Raw genomic sequence first — 21988 nt, 5'->3', positions numbered from 1 at the left:
TCTCCTTTGCATGTTGCTAGCTCTTCCTGCTGCCTCGGTGCCTTCTCAAAGCCTACAACCCCAGAGGCATCACAGCCATCATGTCTGGAAACCTCTCATATCATAATTCTCCATGCATTTGTCGAATCCCTTTTAAAATCTGTCACCACCTCTTGTGCCCTGTGAAGAAGTACTTCACTTTGCCCATCCCAAATCTCCCACCATTCAGTTTCATTGGATGTTCCCACTGGGGTCCAGTATTATGAGAGGGAGGAAAACATCTCTCTATTCATTTCTTTCCTTTCACTTTCTCCAAATCATGCATAATAGTTTAGACCTTGATCATCTTCCACAGCTGATCCTCAGATCGTCTGAACTGAAAAAGGCCCACAAATTGTAAGCTTCCTGCTCCAGTTCCCTGACCGCTTTGATTATCTTTTCCTATTCTTTTTAGCCCTCTACAATATTCTTTCTGTGATGCAATTTCCAGAACTGTATGGAGAATTATAAGTGTGGTTGCACTATGGATTTGTATTAAGGCATTATGAGACAGACGGTTTTGTTTTCAGCCTCGTTCCTAATGATCTCTTAGTATGGAATTTGCCCTTTTCACAGCTGCCACACACTGGGTCAATGTTTTCCTTCAGCTTTGCACCATGACCTCAAGATTCCTTTCCTGGCCAGTCACTGCCAGTTCACATCCCATCAGCATTCGTGTGAAATTAGGATTTCGGCCCCGGTGTACATCACTCTACAGTTTATACTTAATTACACTGGACCCCATTTGCCATTTTTATTGTGCATTCAACCAGTTTGGATAGATCTTTCTTGAGTTGTTCACAGTCCTTTTTTGTTTCCATCGTCCTGAGTAATTTGGTACAAGCAAAACCACAGGCAGCTCACCCCTAACAACAGATAATTTATGAGCAGTTTAAAAGTATCAGTCTCAATATACATAGATGGGGAACCATGCTTCTTATATGCCTCCATTGTGAGAATGGCATTTATTCCTATCCTCTGAAATGAGAACATTTTCCCAGCTTCAAATCAGTAAAATAATAATAATATTTATTATTATTTATTTCCCACCCATCTGCCTGGGTTTCCCCAGTCACTCTGGGTGGCTCCCAACAAAATAATAATAATAATAATAATAATAATAATAATAATAATAATAGCGATAAAACTCAGACATTAACAATTTCCTGATACAGGGCTGCCTTCAGATGTCTTCTAAAAGTCAGATAGTTGTTTATTTCCTTGACATCTGATGGGATGGCACTACCGAGAAAGCCCTCTGCCTGGTTCTCTGTAACCTCACTTCCTGCAGTGAGGTAACCGCCAGAAGGCCCTCAGCGCTGGACCTCAGTGTCTGGGCAGAATGATGGGGGTGGAGACGCTCCTTCAGGTATACTGGGCCGAGGCCATTTAGGACTTTAAAGGTCAGCACCAACACTTTGAATTGTGCTCGGAAACTTACTTAGCAGTTTACAGATGGGTAGCATCTGATAAAGTGGAATGTGGTCCACAAAGCTTATGCCTTAAGAAATTTGTTGGTTTTTAAGGTTCCGTAAGACTCTTTGTGGTTATTCTCTCATTTATCTGTCCGTAAGGTATCTGTCCTCTCATCCCATGTTTGCTGAGTTTTCTTCATAGCCTTTGGTGAGGGATGTTGTCAAAAGCAGATCTACTGGATCACTCCAACCTACATGCTTGTTAACACTCTCAAAGAACTCTAGAAGGTTTGTGAGGCAGGACTTGTTGATTCAGGGTTTCATATGCATCCTGTTCTGCACAACCATTCTCCAGACAAGACCACCTTGAAGTGTTCACCATCCTTATGATGAAACTTGGGACAGGTAGATATTTAATACTAATCCATGAAAGAGCACCAGCTCCTGGGACACCTGCACAATTTCTCTGAGAGAAGCACATTTTTTTGCTTATTCTGAGTAAAAGAAATCTTTCAAAGGAATCTAGCCATATTGTTCATCACTGAATAAGAGACTGACATTTCCTTGTCTCATCAATCAATTTTACAGACTTCTTGTCTTTAAATGGAGAAATTAATTTAGCAGTGTCTCCTTTTTTATTATTATTCATCTAAACAAACCATTCTTTTTTGTGTTGCATGCTGGCAAATACATCAATTAGTAGCAATCTTATATGCTGATCTTTTGCCTTATCAAAATGGGATTGTTTCTCTCAATACCATCCTCTGAAACCTTCCAAGAGAAAACAACTATGTGTACAGCTAATAACATTTGATTATCTATGTGCATGGTGGTTGTTTCCTCAGAGAAACCAGACTTCTGCTAATAGAGAAAGGGAGCGAGAACCTCTTTGTTCCATTTTCACAATTTCAGCATCAACATTTATTCATTTATTGACGTATTACATTTATATTCCATCTTTTCTCTAAGGACCTCCTGAAGATGAACACGGTTCTTTCCCTCTCCATTTTATCCTCACAACAAACCCGAGAGGTAGGCTAGGCTGAGAGACAGTGACTGGCCCAAGGTGTGCCCATAACCAATAGCTATCACTAGACCTATAGTCATCTAAGTCGTTGGGCATCGTCGTGAGGCAAGGCATCAGGGCACCTTGGTAGTCACAGCACCACGGACAGCTCCAAGTGAGCAACGTGTTCCAACAAAGAACTGAGGCTTATGAGTCTCTTCCCAAGCTCCACACTGAATGTGGATCTTAAATGTGGCACTGCCTCAAGATGACGAGAGCCTCATCACTCTTCTGTGGCTTTCTGCCTGGCACACTCTCAGCGCTGGAGGGCAGAAGGCGCTTGAGTTCTCCTTCTGTGAAGTGGAGAGGGAGGGTGTATTTGTGAGGGTCTTGGTTCAGGAGCTGCAAGCTCCAGTCCACCAGCCTCAGCATTGGGATCTTGATCCAGCTCCCCACAGCAATCCGAGACTCTGCTGGCTCACCCTCAGATTCTGAGTTCGAAGCTAGAGCCACGACAGCGCCAATCACCATGTCTCGTGACAATGAAATCCACATGTTAATTATGCATTGTGTGAAGTGAAGCGGGCAGCCTTCCTCTGCCAAGCCGTTTGCATTTGTTCTTCTTCATTTGCCTCTGAAAACACAGGAAGTCTAAGATGGGAGGAATTGCTAAAAAGAAAAAAAAAAGAAAAAAGTTGGGGGATATCAATGTAGTACCAGCACAAAACTATGTGATTAAACACTGAACTCCAGATTTTGGAACATCTAAACATTTTAACCACATTTCTTTGGATCACCTTCTTCAATCATCATAAATCCCCAAAGCATTTAGTACCACACTGCTTATGTAAGAATTCCTTAGGAGGAGAAAGCTGACCTTAAATTTTTGGGAGGTTCTGGTAAGAACAGAGAACTGTGCAGTTTTTCCCAAGTATAAGATACCCAATGTGTGATACAGCACAAGACCTGACAGGGTCAAGCAACTGATGGGGGGAGGATCATCAATCTTTTTTATAAAGACCAATTAAAAAAGACAAATAGAGTAAGGGAGAGAAAGCTTTAATTAAAAAAACACTCCCCACCTTTTGAGCCTTGAAATATTCCAATGCATTTTTTCTAATTCCATAAATTTCTACTGTAGTCAAAATAAACAAACACTCCTTATTTTCCTGTAACACGCAATGCAGTTTAACAGTGACCATATATGGACACAGTGGTACGAATTAAATTTACTTGGGATCCATAGATACATACTATAGGCCTCTGGGAAAGTACTTACCAGCACAAACGTTTTATGCAGACATCTTCCTCGCCTCGATCATTTGTAAATGCACTTTCCATCCACACTGGTCCCACACTCACAGAATGTTAACTGACCAATGGTGTGCCTCCTCTGGGCACCAGTTACTGGAAAGCTAATGCTGCCTTGCGTATGTACTGGCCATAGGTGCCAACTCCCTGGGGCTCTGGCTGTCCAAGCACCCACAGAATTCCTCATGAAGGGGCTAGATAAAGGTAAAGGTAAAGGGACCCCTGACCATTAGGTCCAGTCATGGCCAACTCAGGTTGCGGCGCTCATCTCGCTTTACTGGCCAAGGGAGCCGGCGTACAGTTTACGGGTCATGTGGCCAGCATGACTAAGCCACTTCTGGCGAACCAGAGCAGCACACGAAAACGCCGTTTACCTTCCCGCCGGAGCGGTACCTATTTATCTACTTGAACTTCGTGCTTTCGAACTGCTAGGTTGGCAGGAGCAGGGACCGAGCAACGGGAGCTCACCCCGTCGTGGGGATTCGAACCGCCAACCTTCTGATCGGCAAGTCCTAGGCTCTGTGGTTTAACCCACAGCGCCACCCGCGTCCCACAGAGGGCGTGGTAGGACATCCCTATTTTCATCGGAGAAACGTTAGAGGTATGAGTTTATAAATTGTATAAATACAAAAGGTGTGGTACAAGCCACAGTGCGGGCCATATAATATGCAGCTCTTGGAACGAAAATGTTCCATGTTGAGACAGGATTGCACCAGGAACAAAGCGGATCACCCTGATCAGAAGCTACAATAGTAAAATCTCGCTCTAGGTTTTCTGTGCTATTGGGTGGGGCAACGCAGGCAAGGTTTTCTGGCATTCATCAGCACAGGGAGGAACACGATAAGAATGCACCGAGGAGCATGTATTTACAAAGCCAACTCGGTCCGGCGTCAATTCCTTTGGCAGAAGAGCAAGCCATTGCTTCTCCTGTAAACCTGGAAGCGTGACTCACGGCAGTGTTTGTGCATCAGGTGCCTGTCACAAAGCGACCCTGAATCACACACTTCCTGGCTGACACATTGGGAGGACAATCTCCAAAACATACACGCAGCTCCGGAAGAGAGTTCCCTTGGCTGTTGGGAAGGTGGAATGTGTTATTTTCAGCTTGGACATTATTGTCGCTACTTCTTTAAAAAGAAACTGCAGAGAAAAGCGAGAGATGCAAACTCTGCAGTTCTTTCTAATGAGAAATGAGAATTCGGTCTCTGAAAAAAAATCACGCTTTCTAGATCACAGCGTACAGTGTGGTGCCAGCTAGCTGTCAGGGATTTTCTGCTTTCTGGGAAGAGTTTCTATCTCTGGCAAAGTGATATTCCCAGTGGCGTAGCGTGGGGGGTGCAGGGGGGGCGGGCCGCACCGGGCGCAACATCTGGGGTTAGGGCAAATTCATGGGTTAGGGGGCGCAAATCCACGGGTTAGGGGGCGCAAATTACTTGCCTTGCCCCGGGTGCTGACAACCCACGCTACGCCACTGGATATTCCTAGATACAGCTCTTCTGTTTCCAAAAGACCACTGTCATTTATTTATTTTTGAAGAATAAGATAGTAAGAAAGTAGTTGCACCTTGTAAATCAGGACACATTCCTCCACTCAAGAGCTATTCATTCTATTCCAGACCCTCCAAGTGTCCCTATTTTCCGGGGATTTACAGAATTTACAGAAGCCATCCCGGTTTCTGATTTCATCCTGGAATGTCCTGCTTTTCCTTAGGATTTTCACTGGAGAAATGTTGGAGGGTTATGGTGGGACGTTCCTATTTTCACCGGAGGGTATGGAGTTATGTGACCCCTGAGCCAAGGAGATAAGTAACTATACAACTTTCAGAAGACACCTGAAGATTATAGGGAAGATTTTTAATGGTGGTGGATTTCAAAATGAATGCAGGTAGGCCTTTAGGACAGATACCACTAAGCCTCTTGGGCTTGCTGATCAGAAGGTCGGCGGTTCAAATCCCTGCGATTGGGTGAGTTCCCGTTGCTCTGTCCCAGCTCCTGCCAACCTAGCAATTCGAAAGCACACCAGTGCAAGTAGATAAATAGGTACCACTGTGGTGGGAAGGTAAACGGCATTTCCATGCACTCTGGCTTCCATCACGATGTTCCGTTGTGGCAGGAAGGTAAACAGTGTTTCCGTGCGCTGCTCTGGTTTCGCCCGAAGCGGCTTAGTCATGCTTAGTCTGTGTGCTCTGGTACTTGTCACGGTCCTCCGTATGCCAGTAGCGGTTTAGTCATGCTGGCCACATGACCTGAAAAGCTGTCTGTGGACAAATGCCGGCTCCCTCAACCTGAAAGCGAGATGAGCACCGCAACCCCATAGTCGCCTTTGACTGGACTTAACTGTCCAGGGGTCCTTTGCCTTTTTTACCTAGGACAGATCCAGCAGGGGGTTTTTAACGTTCTTATCTCAGGTCATAAATAATAACATAGTTTTGCCACACAGTGGTGAAGTAGACCGGCTACTGGTACCAGGCACCTTTGTTATTCTGCCCATCCATTTTGTATTTTAACTCAGCTTATGATTTTACAGTAGCTTTATACGTGTTCTTAGGGGAACCTGCAGCAGCAACATTCCCCTCCTTTCTCTCCCTGCCGCCAAGCTGCATTCATGTACATTTGGCTCACCTACAGCCTATTGACAAAGGGCCCGCTCCCTCTTGGCAGATGACCGACTTTGGCTATGTATTGCAGCATACATAATGTAATTGCATTTTACAATATGGGCAGGACTTCCTGGGAAAAGTGGGAGAGGAACATCTGCACAACTGCCTCCCATGTGTCTTTTTCAGTATCTAATCTTCTTCTCGTAGCAGACTAAAAATTGTGATCGTCGTCGTCATTCAACTACACTTTTGAAGAGTTTCATTAATGGGCACAAGGGAACAGACAAAGTGGATCCACACGATGGCAGCTGAAATACCCTGAATTAAAATATGCTTGCGAAGCACAGTTTTGTACCCAAGAAGACATTGCACATTTTTTGTGTGTTCCTGACAGAAAAGACATTATCAGATATCTTGGCACAACATTATCTCACCTCGGCATTTCCTCTCAAGCACTGCACAACAAGCAGTGGGGGAGAGAGGAAGAGATAAGATAACGAAAGATTCCCCATGCCACCAAAGAAGTGTGTTAGGGAGAGGAAGGGGGCGCTACAATCCAAGTGAATTTCTTTTAAGAGGAAGCTACCAATCCTGCTACAGCATACAATGCTGCTAGATCAGGGGTCGGCAACGTGCGACCCATGGGCCAAATGCAGCCCACGAAGACCGTTTTACCAGCCCACGAGCTGCCCCCAAACCAAGCCACCCACTCGGTGAGTCCCCCACGCGCTGTGCTAAATGAGCGCAGCGCAGGGACTCGCCAAGCGGCGCCGGATATCACGTCTGCGCATGTCCAGACACCCAAAATTGCTTCTGTGCAGGTGCGGTTTTCAGCGTCTGGGCATGCGCAGAAGCGATTTCCGACATCACGCTGCGCCGGCCCGGCCCACAGACTGGTAAATCTTGCCGAGCCCTGTGCTAGATTCTGCACATCAGCGCTCAAAATCCGCCAGAGGATTACCTGTGCCACAAACCAGATTTAATGAACGTATCAGGAAAAATACGGTAATCAGAATAAAAACAACAACCCATTAACACCCACCCCAAAAAGAGACGCCTTTTAAAAGGGTATAAGAAGTATAGCCTGAATTTTAGGAAGAATTCAGCCTTGCGGGTTAATTCAGTTGGCAGCACAGAGTCAAGAAGTGAAAAGTTTCAATTTGCTCTTCACTTACATACTGGCTATTGCATTTTCGGTATAGGAAATATGGACCCATTTTTCTGGGCATACCTTCTGGTTATGGGAAAAAGGGAATCCCATATGCAACACCTAGGAATGGGTCTGCAAAGTCCTACTGATTAAAAGAGCTGCCGGACTGCTGCTATTTTGGGGTAGAACTCCAGTAAATCCAGATTGCACAATTGAAGCTGATTTATAGCTTCGGCTCAAATCAGACTTATTGTGATTCGGAAAGTGACACTGGAAACGATGGTTACATTTACTTGACGCAACATCATCTCACCTCCCAGCACACAAATCAAAATGAATGCTGAATAAATAGGCAGCACTGTTGTCTAGCCTCCCTGCAAGGGTTTTGCAAAGAAATCAGGCTGAATTCTCAATAAGCAGGTCTGGAATGAACCCAAGATGCTTAATCAGAAGATGATCTTGGTTAAATGGTAGATGTTCTTGCTGTCAGAGGCCTCGTTTTAGAATTACAGGGGCAATAAGGGATCCCCATAGCTCGAATTAGTCACCAATGGCAAGATGCAGAGGAGTACAGGCAGTTCGTTTTCTGCCCGCAGCGTCAGTGGTGATTCATGCATCACCGAGAATGTGACAGGCAAAGATACAGTTAGCCACAGGCTGACCAGGAAATCTCTGGACCCCCTGAGGAAAGGAGCTTACTCGCCACAGCACAGCGTTAAGTGGGCTTAAGATCTCATTATTCCTATGGAATAGCAGAATCAGCAGCATCTTGTACATCTGCCCTTTGGTGCATTGAGAAATGAGGAAGATTTGTTTACTTGCAGAGCAATATAAACCTTCTGCCACCATGGACAAAGTTCTGTGGAACAGCTGAGCTACTACTCCAACTGCATATTGACTTGAAAATACCACTTCTCTGATGAAAATAGGGATGTCCTATTCCATAATACAGTGGTACCTTGGGTTACAGACGCTTCAGGTTACAGACGTTTCAGGTTACAGACTCCACTAACCCAGAAATAGTTCCTTGGGTTAAGAACTTTGCTTCAGGATGAGAACAGAAATCGTGCGGCAGCGGCGGGAGGCCCCATTAGCTAAAGTGGTACCTCAGGTTAAGAACAGTTTCAGGTTTCAGGTTAAGAACAGACCTCCAGAACGAATTAAGTTCTTAACCCGAGGTACCACTGTAGTAGTAATAATAATAATAATAATAATAATAATAATAATAATAATAATAATTTATACCCTCCCCATTGACTGTGTTGCTCCAGCCACTCTGGGCGGCTTCCAACATATATAAAACCGTAATAAAACATTAAACATTAAAAAACCAAAACCTTCCCTATACAGGACTGCCCTCAGATGTCTTCTAAAGGTTGTACAGTTACTTATCTCCTTGGCTCAGGGGTCGCATAACTCCATACCCTCCAACATTTCTCCAATGAAAATAGGAACGTCCTAAGGAAAAGCGGGACATTCTGGGATCAAAGCAGAAACCTGTAAATTGGGGGCTGTCCCTGGAAAATAGGGATACTTGGAGGACTGCACTTTAAAGTCCCACTGATTTTAATGAATGTTTTAAAATTATGTATTTATGGATTATAGTTAGAGACATCGCATGTCCATAGCAAAGAGCAAAACACAACAACTTGTCAAAGGATCATTACAAAGTCCAAAACACTGTAAGGTGGATACGTTTCATTGTTAGTCCCCCCATTCTTCAAAAACAGTTCATTATTTGTTGTTGTTTAGTCGTTTAATCGTGTCCGACTCTTCGTGACCCCGTGGACCAGAGCACGCCAGGCACTCCTGTCTTCCACTGCCTCCCGCAGTTTGGTCAGACTCATGTTTGTAGCTTCGAGAACACTGTCCAAACATCTCGTCCTCTGTCGTCCCCTTCCCCTTGTGCCCTCAAACTCCATGGACAAAGACAACAGTTCATTATTACAGTATATTAAAAATAACCCATTCTGTTAATAGCCCTACTGTTAACTGAAATGACCAAAAATGGCCTTGCTAGAGTTGACAGGTGAACACAGATCATTTTGCTATTATTATTATTAGCAGCAGCTGACGACCGAAACCTTCCACTTCCAGCTACCAGCTGCATATTGCAGGTGGACGTTGCATGCATATGGAAGTTGGCAGGTTGTACAGCAGCCCAGATGGAGCAGTTTCCAAAATGGTCCCCAAAGGCCAGTGTAAAACTTCCCTGAGGGGCATCATGAATGACGGAGCTCATCAGCATTTTACATTTTAAAGCTGTATCGTACCACATTAAACTGTCATGGCTTCCCCCCAAAGAATCCTGGGAACAGTAAATGTTAAGGATGCTGAGAGACTCTATTCCCCTCACAGAGTTGCAGCTGCCACAGTGGTTCAACAATCAACCCTTCATCTCAGGGAACTCTGGAAATTGTAGCTCTGTAGCACCCTGCCTTTAATTTCCAGCTGCTTCTGCCTCCCCTGGCACCACCTTCCAGTTGCACATAACAGAGCTCACCTGGAAATGCAGGTATCTTTGTCTAGACGTGCCTTAGCAAGGAGACACGCAATGACAGGTCTTATTTGCAGAACCAGGAGGGTAAGTACTTACTCAAGTCCTGACTCATTCTTCTCCCATCCCCCAAGAGCAGTGCAAGCGAGGCGCATGCAAATATATGATTCACTTAATATCTTTACTAGAACCAACCATTATTCACAACGAACTATGCGATCTGCAGAGTTAGACAGAGTGCTTCATAAGGCTAAATGTTCAAGAAAAATGTTGAGTGGTTGTGTGTGTGTGTGTGTTGGAGCAGGGGGAGGAAATACATGTTTCCAGGTGAGGTTACGGCCTGCACATTGTTGCAGTCATGTGATGGTGGAAGTTCATTGCTTTCGAAGTAGTGATTTGGGGGACAAAAGTGCTGCCTCCTGACCACCTTAAATCCAGTGCTGGACTCTTGTTTGATGGGTTTCCCCTCAAACACTAGCATTCATCTGATTTGAAAGTATAAGCACAGTTAAGCTGAGACAGGTACATTTAGGACAGCCATCGTACATTGTCAGTGTTAAGTTGTGGGTGAACATATCAGACAACACAGTGATTCTTCAAACAGCTCTTGTTTATTCAGAGGCCAGAACAGAACTGAACTGAAGGGCTCAGTCAGCCTGCTTATATAGAGCTCCAGTACCACGTTACTGTAACAGCTTTCTAAAACTATCCAATCACTGAACGTCACTTTCGACCCTTCATTTGCATAACTATCTACAGTATCCCCCTGCTGGCCCAGGGTGAGAACTTCAGTACATAACAGTCAGGGACCGGGCAGAGGAGGAATGGTGGAGACTGCCTCCCCAGCCTGGGAGAGGGAGAAGAAGAAACACCAGAGAGGTGACAGCTTATGGACACAGTGTCTTTAGGAAGCATTCCAGACCCCCGTCTCCCAGAACCCGGTGAGCCTTGAAAGTAGTAAAGCAAAGGGCTCAGAAGCAAAGGGCCCTCAGCACCACCCATAGGGGAGATGACGATGAATTAGGAAGTAGGAGGAAAAGGGGGTGGAGAGTCACTCGGGACAACGCCATTATACTAAGAGATGGTAAGAACTTTTCCTTATGTTATCCGTTCCCGGCAACCTGCCGTGGGAGTTGTTTCCTCTGCCGCCTGACACACATGCACAAAGGACAGCTTCGTGAATATGTGCTCAGGGGGGTTGCAGGTGTGGGGAAACCAAACAGGCAATGTGCATCAGGTAGAAGAAGAAGAGTTTGGATTTGATATCCTGCTTTATCACTACCCGAAGGAGTCTCAAAGCGGCTAACATTCTCCTTTCCCTTCCTCCCCCACAACAAACACTCTATGAGGTGAGTGGGGCTGAGAGACTTCAGAGAAGTGTGACTGGCCCAAGGTCACCCAGCAGCTGCATGTGGAGGAGCGGAGACGCAAATCCGGTTCCCCAGATTACGAGTCTACCGCTCTTAACCACTACACCACACTGGTGAAGACATCCCTCTCTGGTGTCTACGACAGCATGCAAATGTGATTTGATGTTCGGGGCTTCAAGTACATAGCCTAGATCTGGGCTCTGCCATGGTTGCCATTTTGTCTCTTTGTTTACCACTTTTTACAGTGGTATAAGAAGCGAGGGGCAGGGAGAAGAGAAGTTAGTCATTAATTCCTTGTACTGAACAGATGCTGTAAAGTCTTTGCCTCAGGCCCCTGTTCTCTGCCTCACCCTGTTTACTGGACACACCCTAAAGGATTGTGTAATTCAGAGCACACCTAAAGCTTACCAAAAAGAGAGAGAGAGCCGTACTTCAGTGAACACGGAGACTGCCGTGTCTAAATGGAAAAGAGAGAGAATCTAAAAGCAAAATTATTCTAGATAAATAATTGGTTGCATTTTGTTCCAGAGTAGCTGTGGTCCAGTGATCTGTGAGTTTCATTCAGGTGGTTCAGAGTGTGTCTGTAAAAATGCAATTAAAAATCAAACGGCATCTAGCACAGCACATTGCAATTACCTCAGCAGAGAGAAAAACAATACCCTCAGCAATCTGCATGTGGTCCATGGGGGTGGGAGGTTTGGGAACCACTGTTCTAAAGGTTTTTGGTGCTCTGGGGCTAAACGTTAGGCCTGATGGAAGGGAATGCAGCTTGCAGTTGAAATTAACCAGTAGCTCAATGGTAAAAAGGTAAAATAAAATAAAAACGGTAAAGGACCCCTGGACGGTTAAGTCCAGTCAAAGGTGACTATGGATTGCAACATTCCTTTCACTTTCAGGCCGAGGGAGCCAGTGTTTGTCCAGAAACAGTTTTCCAGGTCATGTAGCCAGCATGACTAAACCGCTTCTGGCGCACGGAGGACTGTGACTAGTGCCAGAGCGCACGGAAACGCCATTTACCTTCCCGCCACAGTGGTACCTAATTATCTACTTGCACTGCTTGCTTTCAAACTGCTAGGTTTGCAGGAGCTGGGACAGAACAATGGGAGCTCACCCTGTCACGGGGATTCGAACCGCCGACCTTCCGATCAGCAAGCCCAAGAGGCTCAGTGGTTTTGACCACAACGCCACCCGCGTACTAGCTCAATGGTAAAGCACCTGAAAGAAAGAAAAGAACCCAGGTTTGGCCCTGAAATCTCTAGCTAGAAGAGAATCAGGCGGCTTATGATGGGAAATGCCCCTCTTGACCTAAGACCCTGGAGAGCACCTGTCAGTCAGAGGAGATGACTGACCGGACACATACTTGGACTTAGCACAAGGCAGTTTCCTATGTTCTCTGGGCAGCAGCCGGTACCTCAAACACACACTAGAATGACAGAAGACCAAGATGATTAAGCTCAGCCTGCACTGAGAGCAAAGAGAGTGGAGCGATTGTGAGACGGAGCAGAAAGCCAGAAAGTTCCTCATTCAAAACTTGCCTCAGCCATGGACTCCTTAGCAAACCACTCTCTCCACTCAGCGTCTAACTGTAATCTGAGATGGCTGTTCTGCCTCACAGGCAGTGGTGTAGCATGGGTTGCCAGTGCCCGGGGCCAGCTGGGAGGGAGGGAAATGAACAGAGTATGTATACGTATTCAAGTACCTTACGGCGCCCACATCACACAGGAGATCACAACCACAGAGATAAAAAGAAGAGTCGTTCTGTTGTCCGGAGAGGTCACTTCCTGGTTCTCATGGAGAAAACGTTTTCAACAGAGCCCAGTGGCGGAATCACACAACTGTTTGAGGCAGCACCAGGTGTTGAAATTTTGTACCCCCTAACAATTTTGTGCCTGGAGCAACCACCCCTGTGCCCCCCCCCCCACGCTACGTCACTGCTCATACGGTTGTGGTGCAGATGACAGAGGATGCCTCAAACACATTGAAGAGGCTGCATAAATGAAAAGTGTTGCTGTTATTAAATTGGCCACAAAACTTTTTTTTCCCCATAGGAGAGGGTCACATTCCAATTTCCTGTGAGGATCCTTCAGCACCAAGGAAGGGCTTATTCCTGCTTCAAACCAGCTCATTCCTATTTGCAAAATCTAACGCTTCTCCTTTGCTGGGGTTGTCGCCTTTCATCCCCCTGTTGGGATCCCCACTCCTTTTTCAGGGAGCTGCACGACCAGGTGAACATTGAACAGGCAAAGCTCTGGCAGTGGGAATGGCTTTGCTCATTGAATATCCACCTTTGTCTGGGCAGGGGGAAAACAGGCTGGCCAGCTTCTCTCAAACTCTAAAAGAGGCTAACCAGGATCGGCTTTGCTACAGCAAATTTGCTGGGCCCTAGAAGCAGATGTTGTGCGAAAGCTAGCTGTCCACACCTCTGACTGCAGGCCTGGGCAATGCATTCTCCTCTTCTGAAAAGCCCTGGAACATTTAATGATGATGAAAGACTCTACGCAAAACCAGGGTGGGGCAGTCATGACCAGTTGACTGAGAAAACCGAGAACCAAACTAGAGAATGCATATTTGCATTGAAAGTGCAGGTTTTAAAAAATACAAATGGCACCCACTGTCCGGTGGTAGGACCAGAGGAAGATGCCTTATACCGAGTCAGACCATTGGCTCATCTACCTCAGTATATTGACTAGCAGAAGCTCTCTGAGGAAGCATCAGAGCAGTCATGGAGTGGGGGGAAGTTTAATCCTTTATTCCCTTGCGGAGGCCTCTTTTTCGAAAGCTGCTATTTTATTCAGGCTGGTGCTGAACTTTAAAGCCCTAAACAGCTTCAGCCCAGTATACCTGAAGGAGCGTCTCCACCCTCATCTTTCAGCCCAGACACTGAGATCCAGCTCTGACGGCCTTCTGGCGGTTCCCTCACTGCGAGAAGTGAGGTTACAGGGAACCAGGCAGAGGGCCTTCTCGGTGGTGGCGCCCGCCCTGTGGAATGCCTTCCCATCAGATGTCAAGGAAATAAACAACTACCTGATGTTTAGAAGACAACTGAAGGCAGCCTTGTTCAGGGAAGTTTTTAGTGTGTGGTGTTGTATTGTGCTTTTACTATTTTTTGTTGGGAGCCGCCCAGAGTGGCTGGGACAAACCAGTCAGATGAGTGGTGGCAATTGCTGTAGTTGTTGTTGTAGTAGTAGTAGTAGTAGTAGTTGTTATCAACACTGTCCTACTGGGCACAGCATCATTGGTGGATTTTGTCCCAATGGCACAAACCACAGCTGGGAAGGAAATGGTTAAATCCCCCTCCTTTTGCTTCTCTGAACTCCATGGATTATCAGCTCTCTCTCCCAGCTGCATAGCTGTCAACTTTCAAATTTGAAAATAAGGGATCAGCAGCCTTTAAAATAAGGGATCAGCAGCCTCACCTCTCCCGGGGACAGTCTATGAGATATCTAACAATCCGGGATAGCAGCGGGAAGCAGCGCTGGAATAAGGGAATTTCCCGCAAAAAAGGGAAAGTTGACAGCTATGCCCAGCCGATGCAATTAGCATTATTTCAAAATCCGCACATTAAATTCAAAGGCACGGTTCAGGTTTCATGTGGCCCTTAGAAAACCCGAATCCGGCTCCACAGTCAGTTCTACTGGCTACTACAGCAGCTGAGTTGTTGTGATTTGTGTGACCCTCAAAGCGAGTCTGATTCAATGTTAGTCAGCTGTGGTGCCTGGTCTTTACATCACTCCCCAGCAAGCAACACGGAAAGAAAAACAGCCCAGCCAACACCCTTAACAAAACCCACAAAAAACCCTCTCTGCTGCTCTACAGACTTGCCTTAAGCTTGTACTTGATGAGAGGGGTGGATTTTTACAACGAAATGTGCTGGTGTGTAAGCTAGCCAGGAAAGTTACACCTTTAGATGCACAAACCGTGTTGTTTATTATCATAGCATGAAGCCAAATATCATGGACAGGATTTCAAAAACGAGTTTAGATCCAAAGGAAAGACATAAAAATCGAGGCGTATGTGTGCCACTCAAATGAATTAACAGTACTTTTAAGCTGCCACATGCACACCAGATCTAAATACCATATTTTTTGCTCTATAAGACTCACTTTTCCCCTCCTAACAAGTAAGGGGAAATGTGTGTGCGTCTTATGGAGCGAATGCAGGCTGCGCAGCTATCCCAGAAGCCAGAACAGCAAGAGGGATTACTGTTTTCACTGCGCAGCGATCCCTCTTGTTGTTCTGGCTTCTGAGATTCAGAATATTTTTTTTCTTGTTTTCCTCCTCCAAAAATTAGGTGCATCTTGTGGTCTGGTGCGTCTTATAGAGCGAAAAATACGGTAAATAAAATGCACAACGTTTCAGAAACTCTGGCAAGAGGTGACCCAGGTGCATTGGAATGGTGTCCCAGAGGGGTCAAATTAATATTTGTAAGGGAAGGATCCCACAATTAATATTTTTTTGGAAGGGGGAGATAATGGGCAGGAATGATTTCTTTGGCAAGAAGAATCTGTTGAGGAAGAGATGACAGGACTGTGCAGGCTAACCCCACCCTTCAGTGCTTCCAGAGGTCCTGTTCTTGGTGCATATGAGGAGTTTACTCTTAAGGAGTACTTCCATGTGGCTGAAACTAGTCCAAGATTGGATGCCCTGAGGACAGCATTGCACCCAGTCGATACAGATTTAGTAATTGCATGGCAATGTGTCGTGGGATGACAACTGGTTGTTGACCGGTTTGGAGTGACTGGTCCAAGCTTTTGCAAAGTCATCACCCACAAATGATCTGATGCACCATCTTCTCATGTGACTAGTGAACACACAGGGCATGGGATCAGCATTGATGGACTGGACTGGAGCTGTTTTCTTAGTGTGAAGGTACTCGTGGGGAAGAAATTTGATTCCATTTGCACTTAAAGGCAAAAGTATATAACTTGCACTTTTCTTTTCTTTTTTTCAATTTTTTTTATTGATTTTCCAAAATGTTTTTAAACAAACAAACAAACATAAATCTCAACCGTATTTAAACCAAACTTAGTGACATTGTTAAGTGACTATATATATAAAGATATATATCTTTTTTAACAGTTTTCCAAAACCAATAGTCTCATAAGATTAACTTAATCACTTAATGTCAGAGCTGCCCAAGGTCCCAGCTCACAAAGGACCAACGCTGCTTCGTTGTTAAGTACAAAAGTCTTTATTGAAGTTCAGTTTCACTTCCAGAGCCGCAGCGCGCAGCTCTACGTCTCAACTGTCAGACCGCTGATGCTCCGTTTGAGTCTCCTCCCCCCTGACACCAATTTAAGACTCTAGCCTTACTCCACCTCTTCCTCTGTTCCTTCCGCCTCTGGTTCCGCCTGGCCGTTGGGGTCTCGCCCTTTCTAGACTCTTCTGACGCTGAGTCCCCTGAGCCTTCCCCCTCCCTCCGGCGGGCTTTAGGAGCTGGTTCCCCATCCGGGTCTCCTGCTGTTCCCCGCGCCTGTACATTTGAACTTGGCGCGCGCGCGCGCCCAGCCGGTAACTTTTCTCCTGACCGTTTCACTGCTGCTGCTGCTGCTGTCACTGCTTCCCCCTCTGGGGGGGCTAGCTGCAACTGACCTCCCCTCCGTTGGAGGCGTGGTCAGCCCTGACTCACTCTCTCTCCCCGCTGGAGGAGACGCTGGCCCTGACACATGTGACTCTTCCCCCCCACTACGCTCTGGTGGGGAAACTGGTCCCGATCCCCCACTGCTGCTTTGGGGTTCCCCTCTGGCTCCTTGTTTCTGGTGCGTCCCCCCTGGGACCCCCCTTGCCCTGACCATCGGCGCCCCCTTCTGGGAATCTTCTGATTCGCTGGAGAAGCTCATGGAATCTCTCGGGCCACTGTCATACTCCCCTACGCTGCCCTCAGATTCTTCCCCTTCGCTCTCCATTTCCTCTCTCCCCAGTGCTCCTGCTCCTGAGTCCCTGACACTTAACATCTTTCTTTCTAATTCTGCTTTAAACATATTAATTCATCACATTACATATTTAAACCCTAAGCCTATCTGATATTTGCAAGCTTTCCAATTTAAGTTATCTTAGCATGTTTAGCTAAATAGTCTTTAAATTTCCTCCATTCCTCCTAGTAGTCCTCCTCCTTCTGGTCACGGACTCTTCCATAACTTGTACTTTTCAAAGCAATGCATGAATTGAAACTCAGCCGTCCTTTGAAATTTGCACTTCTTCAGATTTTGCAATACGGGTCTCCTGCCAAGTGATCTGTACAAAAATGCAGGTGACTGAAATATGAGAGACTGAAATATGAGAGATGCGCTTTCAACACATCTGTGGATTGGACTAAACTTGTACTTCTGTCCGGCCACAATAAACCCAAAATCTGCCCCTCAAAGCTAATTCACTTTTCAGCAAGATGTGTCCTTCAATAGGTAAAGGATCTCTGGAGGGTTAAGTCCAGTCAAAGGTGACTATGGTACTGTGGCACTAGGGTGGTTCATTAAAAGCTAATTTTTTTAAAAAAATGCCTGCTCCAAAGGTCTTATCTTGCTACACTAGGAATTATATAGCTATATCTGAAATTTCACGCATATCAGTTAATATCTTGACCCTCCTCCACGAAAACAGCTGTTTACTACTTGGCCATTTTCCTATGTCATGAAGGCTGAAATTTCAATTCAGTAGAGCAGCATCAAGATATTAACTAATTATTATTATTATTATTATTATTATTATTATTAATACCCCACCCATCTGGGTGGGCTTCCCCAGCCACTCTGGGCAGCTTTCAACAAAATATTAAAATACAGCAATACATCAAACATTAAAAGCTTCCCTAAACAGGGTTGCCTTCAGATGTCTTCTAAAAGTCTGGTAGTTGTTGTTCTCTTTGACATCTGGTGGGAGGGTGTTCCACAGGGTGGGTGCCACTACCGAGAAGGCCCTCTGCCTGGTTCACTGTAACTTCGCTTCTTGCAGTGAGAGAACCACCAGAAGGCCCTCGGCGCTGGACCTCAATGTCTGGGTAGAACGATGGGGGTGGAGACGCTCCTTCAGATATACTGGACCGAGGCCGTTCAGATATAGCTATATAATCCCTAGTGTAGTAAGATAAGACCTTTGGAGCAGGCATTTTCAAAAATAAGTTTTTTTATGAACCGCCCTATTGTGGCACTCATCTCGCTTTCAGGCCAAGGGAGCCGGCGTTTGTCCACAGACAGCTTTCCGGGTCATGTGGCCAGCATAACTAAACCGCTTCTGGCACAACAGGACACCGTGACAGAAACCAGAGCGCACGGAAACGCCGTTCACCCTTCAATAATCATATGACAAAGCCATCTGCCAGGTAGCCTGTGCACTGGCTTGCTAGGTCTATTGGGTGTAACAAGGTATTATACTCGTTCTTATGCAGCCTGTAAGTTTCATTTCCACAAAATTCAAAAAGGCAACAAAAATCACATGGTTTTTTAAAAAGCGATTTAAAAAGCTTTAGGGTTCCTCTCTATCTAGCCTTCTCATGCAGCTGAGTTGCAACCTAACATGTCCACTGAATTTAACTGGCCTCTGTAGCACCGGTTGATGTGCAAACATTAGCAAGAGATAAAGTTTAGCTTAATGCTGTGAAAAGCTTCACCTGCTGATTTCTGCACACCCATCCTCTGTTAAGAACACAAAAGCAAGCCTGGCTGTTGCTTTTGTGTGTGTATTTCCTGGTAAGTTGGCAAAACCTCCTCAGAAAGGTAATAGCAGCTGGTATGCCAGGCAGCATGATGGCTGACGGTCCCATAATGGCTCTGTGAGCTTACAATGCAACAGCAAAGCAGGATGGGTAAGCATTGATGTGTCTGCAATAGCAACCACTGCTATTTACATCACAGTAACACCGTGCATAGTTTTTGTGTAGCAGAAAAGAGGCATGATGGGATAGAGGAAATTCAACCTTGCAAAAGTTTAAATATTTTCAGGTGTGCACCTTATAGATGATGCCAAGCTGGTAAAATATTGGTGGTCAGGTACATTGTTTTGTACTGAATTGCAAATGGGGGTAATAAATATTTTCAAAATTGTTGATAAAAATATTACAATGAAACCTTAAATATGAAAAAGTCTATATTTGTTCAGTTTCTGTTCATTGGTTCTCATGGGAAACTTACAGATTCTGGCTTCACACAATTAACTCAAGGCCGTGTCAATTTACTCTTGGCAGAAAGCCAAGGTCAGCTTGACCTAGAAACTACTTACTCTGATTGGTTAACGACCAGCACTCAACTCTGTTATCTAGGGATTGCTAGCACAGTTTGGTGTGTTAGGGGTGTGTTAGGAGTAGAAGTGCTGTGTATGGTTAGGAGAGAGAGAGAAAGAAAGGATTTATTTTGCTTTGTTTTGTATGCAGAAACTCTGCTGGTTTTATTTTTCCTTTTAATAAATCCTGTAAATAGTTATTCTGAGTCTAGCTGACTAGTCATTTCCACCTCAACTAGCTTCTTCGCTGTGCAGGAAAACTCTGCTACGTTTGGGCTAAAGCCATTAGAGCTATGCCTGACACTTCAAAGTTCCATGAGGTTATGGGCATTGTGCTGCCAGCCTGAGTTGTGGTGGTGTCAGCATCAACGGCGTTGGTTCCAGTAGTTCCAGAAGTTGTTGTTCCTGTTGGTGCAGCAGATGGACACTGGCTGGTTCCTGACTGTTGTGAGCTGGTGACGCAGTGGACACAAGGACAACAGCTGCAGCGTGTGAGTGCTGGGTGCTGTGGTTCCTGTTTTCTCTTTCGGTGGTCGTGAGTAGCTGGTTCCAGGTTCCAGGGACATCGCTCTCAAGATGGCCTCACAACCAGTTCAGATGGCTTTTGAGCGTCTGAATGACTCCAATTACTTGCTGTGGTCGGAACGCATGCAGGCAGTGCTGCAGAGGGATCGTCTCTGGCAAGTGGTGAGTAAGTTTCCTGCGAAGCCTGATGATGAAGACCTCGATAAAGACCAAAGAGCAAGGGCCACAATTGTCTTGGGGCTGGAAGATTCCCAGTTGCCGTATGTGAGGGGAATCAAGACAGCTAGAGGTGTGTGGCAAGCACTTAAAGAACTCCATGTGCGTGAGACAGCGGTTTCCAAGCTGTTCATTCGCAAGGCATTGTACAAGGCAATGTTACAGCCTGGGGTTACAATGCAGGAACACCTACACAGTTTACAGTTAAAGTTTGCTGCGCTACAGGAAAGAGACTGTGCATTAGACCAGCAGGAGAAGGTGGCTATTATTTTGAGTTCTCTCCCGGAAAGCTGGGATAATTTAGTTTTGTCTCTAGAAGGCATACAGGAGCGTGATTTATCAATCAGTTACGTTACTGGGCGTTTGATTGAAGAGTGGCAGAAGAGGCAAGAAAGGTCGTTGGCTGCAGAGGCTTCTACAGGCGGGCGGTTTGGAAGGAGTTCTCATGCCGTGCCGGGGTGAAGCAAGAGCAGCGTGCCGGTGAGGAGTCTGCGTTTGCTGTTAGGCGTTGTTTCCGATGTGGGTCTTCAGCGCATCTAAAACGACAATGTCCTGAGTTGGTCAAGTCTCAGTTGCCGGTGCAGGAGCAGAGACGAGAGCAGCAGCAGCAGCAGCAGCAGCGGAAAAAGAAGTTCTTCAAACAAAAACAGTCGGCTCAGCTGGTGACCGCCGAGGTCAAGATTGCTGATGAGAAACAAGCTGTCTGGGTGGTCGATTCGGGAGCGTCTCGGCACATCGTAAATTCAGATGAATTGTTTGTTTCCAAGAACTCAGCACAGCGCAGCCAGGTGGCTCTAGCAGACGGAAGTACTTCCGAAGCGATTTCAGGGGGTGCAGTTTTTGTTCCTTGTCTTCGTGAATGCCTGCAAAATGTACTTTATGTGCCTTCATTAAGGAGCAATCTGATGTCTGTAGATTGTTTGCTAAAAGCTGGGTTTAAAGTGTATTTTGAAGGAGACAGTTGCATTATTAAGAAGGCTGGTGAGATTTTAGGCACTGCTAAGTCAGAGGGAGGCTTGTTTTGGCTTAAAGCGGGATCTCAAGTTGCAGCAGTAGTCAGTAAATCTCAGCCTGCAGTGAATAACAAAGCTATACATGACAACTGTGTGCACTTATTGCATAGGAAAATGGGGCATGCTGGCTGGAAAAGTATACTAAAAATGTCTGAATTGGCTGATGGGGGTAAGTTAAAGAGTTGTAACAAGTACCTTGATTGTAATGTTTGTAAAAAGGTTAAAACCCACAGAGTCTCTTACCCCAGAAGTGACAGAGTTAGTGAGTCACCGCTACAGCTGGTTCACATGGACGTAATTGGTCCGTTTGCTGTAAGCAGGGGTGGATCGCGTTTTTCATTAACAATTGTGGATGACGCCACGCGTTACTCTTGGGTTTATCCCATGAAGAATAAGGGTGACGTGTTCACTAAGTTTAAAAGCTGGGTGGCATCTGTGGAAAGATTTCTGTCCATTAAACTCAGAAGGATTCAGACGGACAGAGGTGGCGAATTTATGTCAAATGCTTTTAGAGATTGGTTACAAAAGCGTGGCATTGGGCATAGAAAAACGAACACTTTTTCCCCAGAGGAGAATGGCGTTGCAGAGCGAAAAAACAGATCTTTACAAGACATGATGTTTGCCATGCTTGATGATGCTGATTTGCCCATGTCTTAT

At 45.6% G+C, this 21988-nt stretch overlaps 1 long non-coding RNA gene across 1 annotated transcript; it reads right to left on the bottom strand.

The window, feature by feature from the left end:
* Positions 1-2321: 2321 nt before the first annotated feature.
* On the bottom strand, positions 2322-10069 carry LOC310743850. Its single transcript, XR_014539268.1, has 2 exons — positions 10003-10069; positions 2322-3108 (listed from the first exon to the last, which is right to left on the bottom strand). It is a non-coding gene; the product is annotated as an uncharacterized lncRNA (long non-coding RNA).
* Between the last annotated feature and the right edge of the window lie 11919 nt (positions 10070-21988).

This window comes from Podarcis filfolensis (assembly GCF_964270895.1).
Source record: "Podarcis filfolensis genome assembly, chromosome: 1".
Lineage (NCBI taxonomy): Eukaryota > Metazoa > Chordata > Lepidosauria > Squamata > Lacertidae > Podarcis > Podarcis filfolensis.
This window is presented reverse-complemented; position numbering and strand designations above follow the sequence as displayed.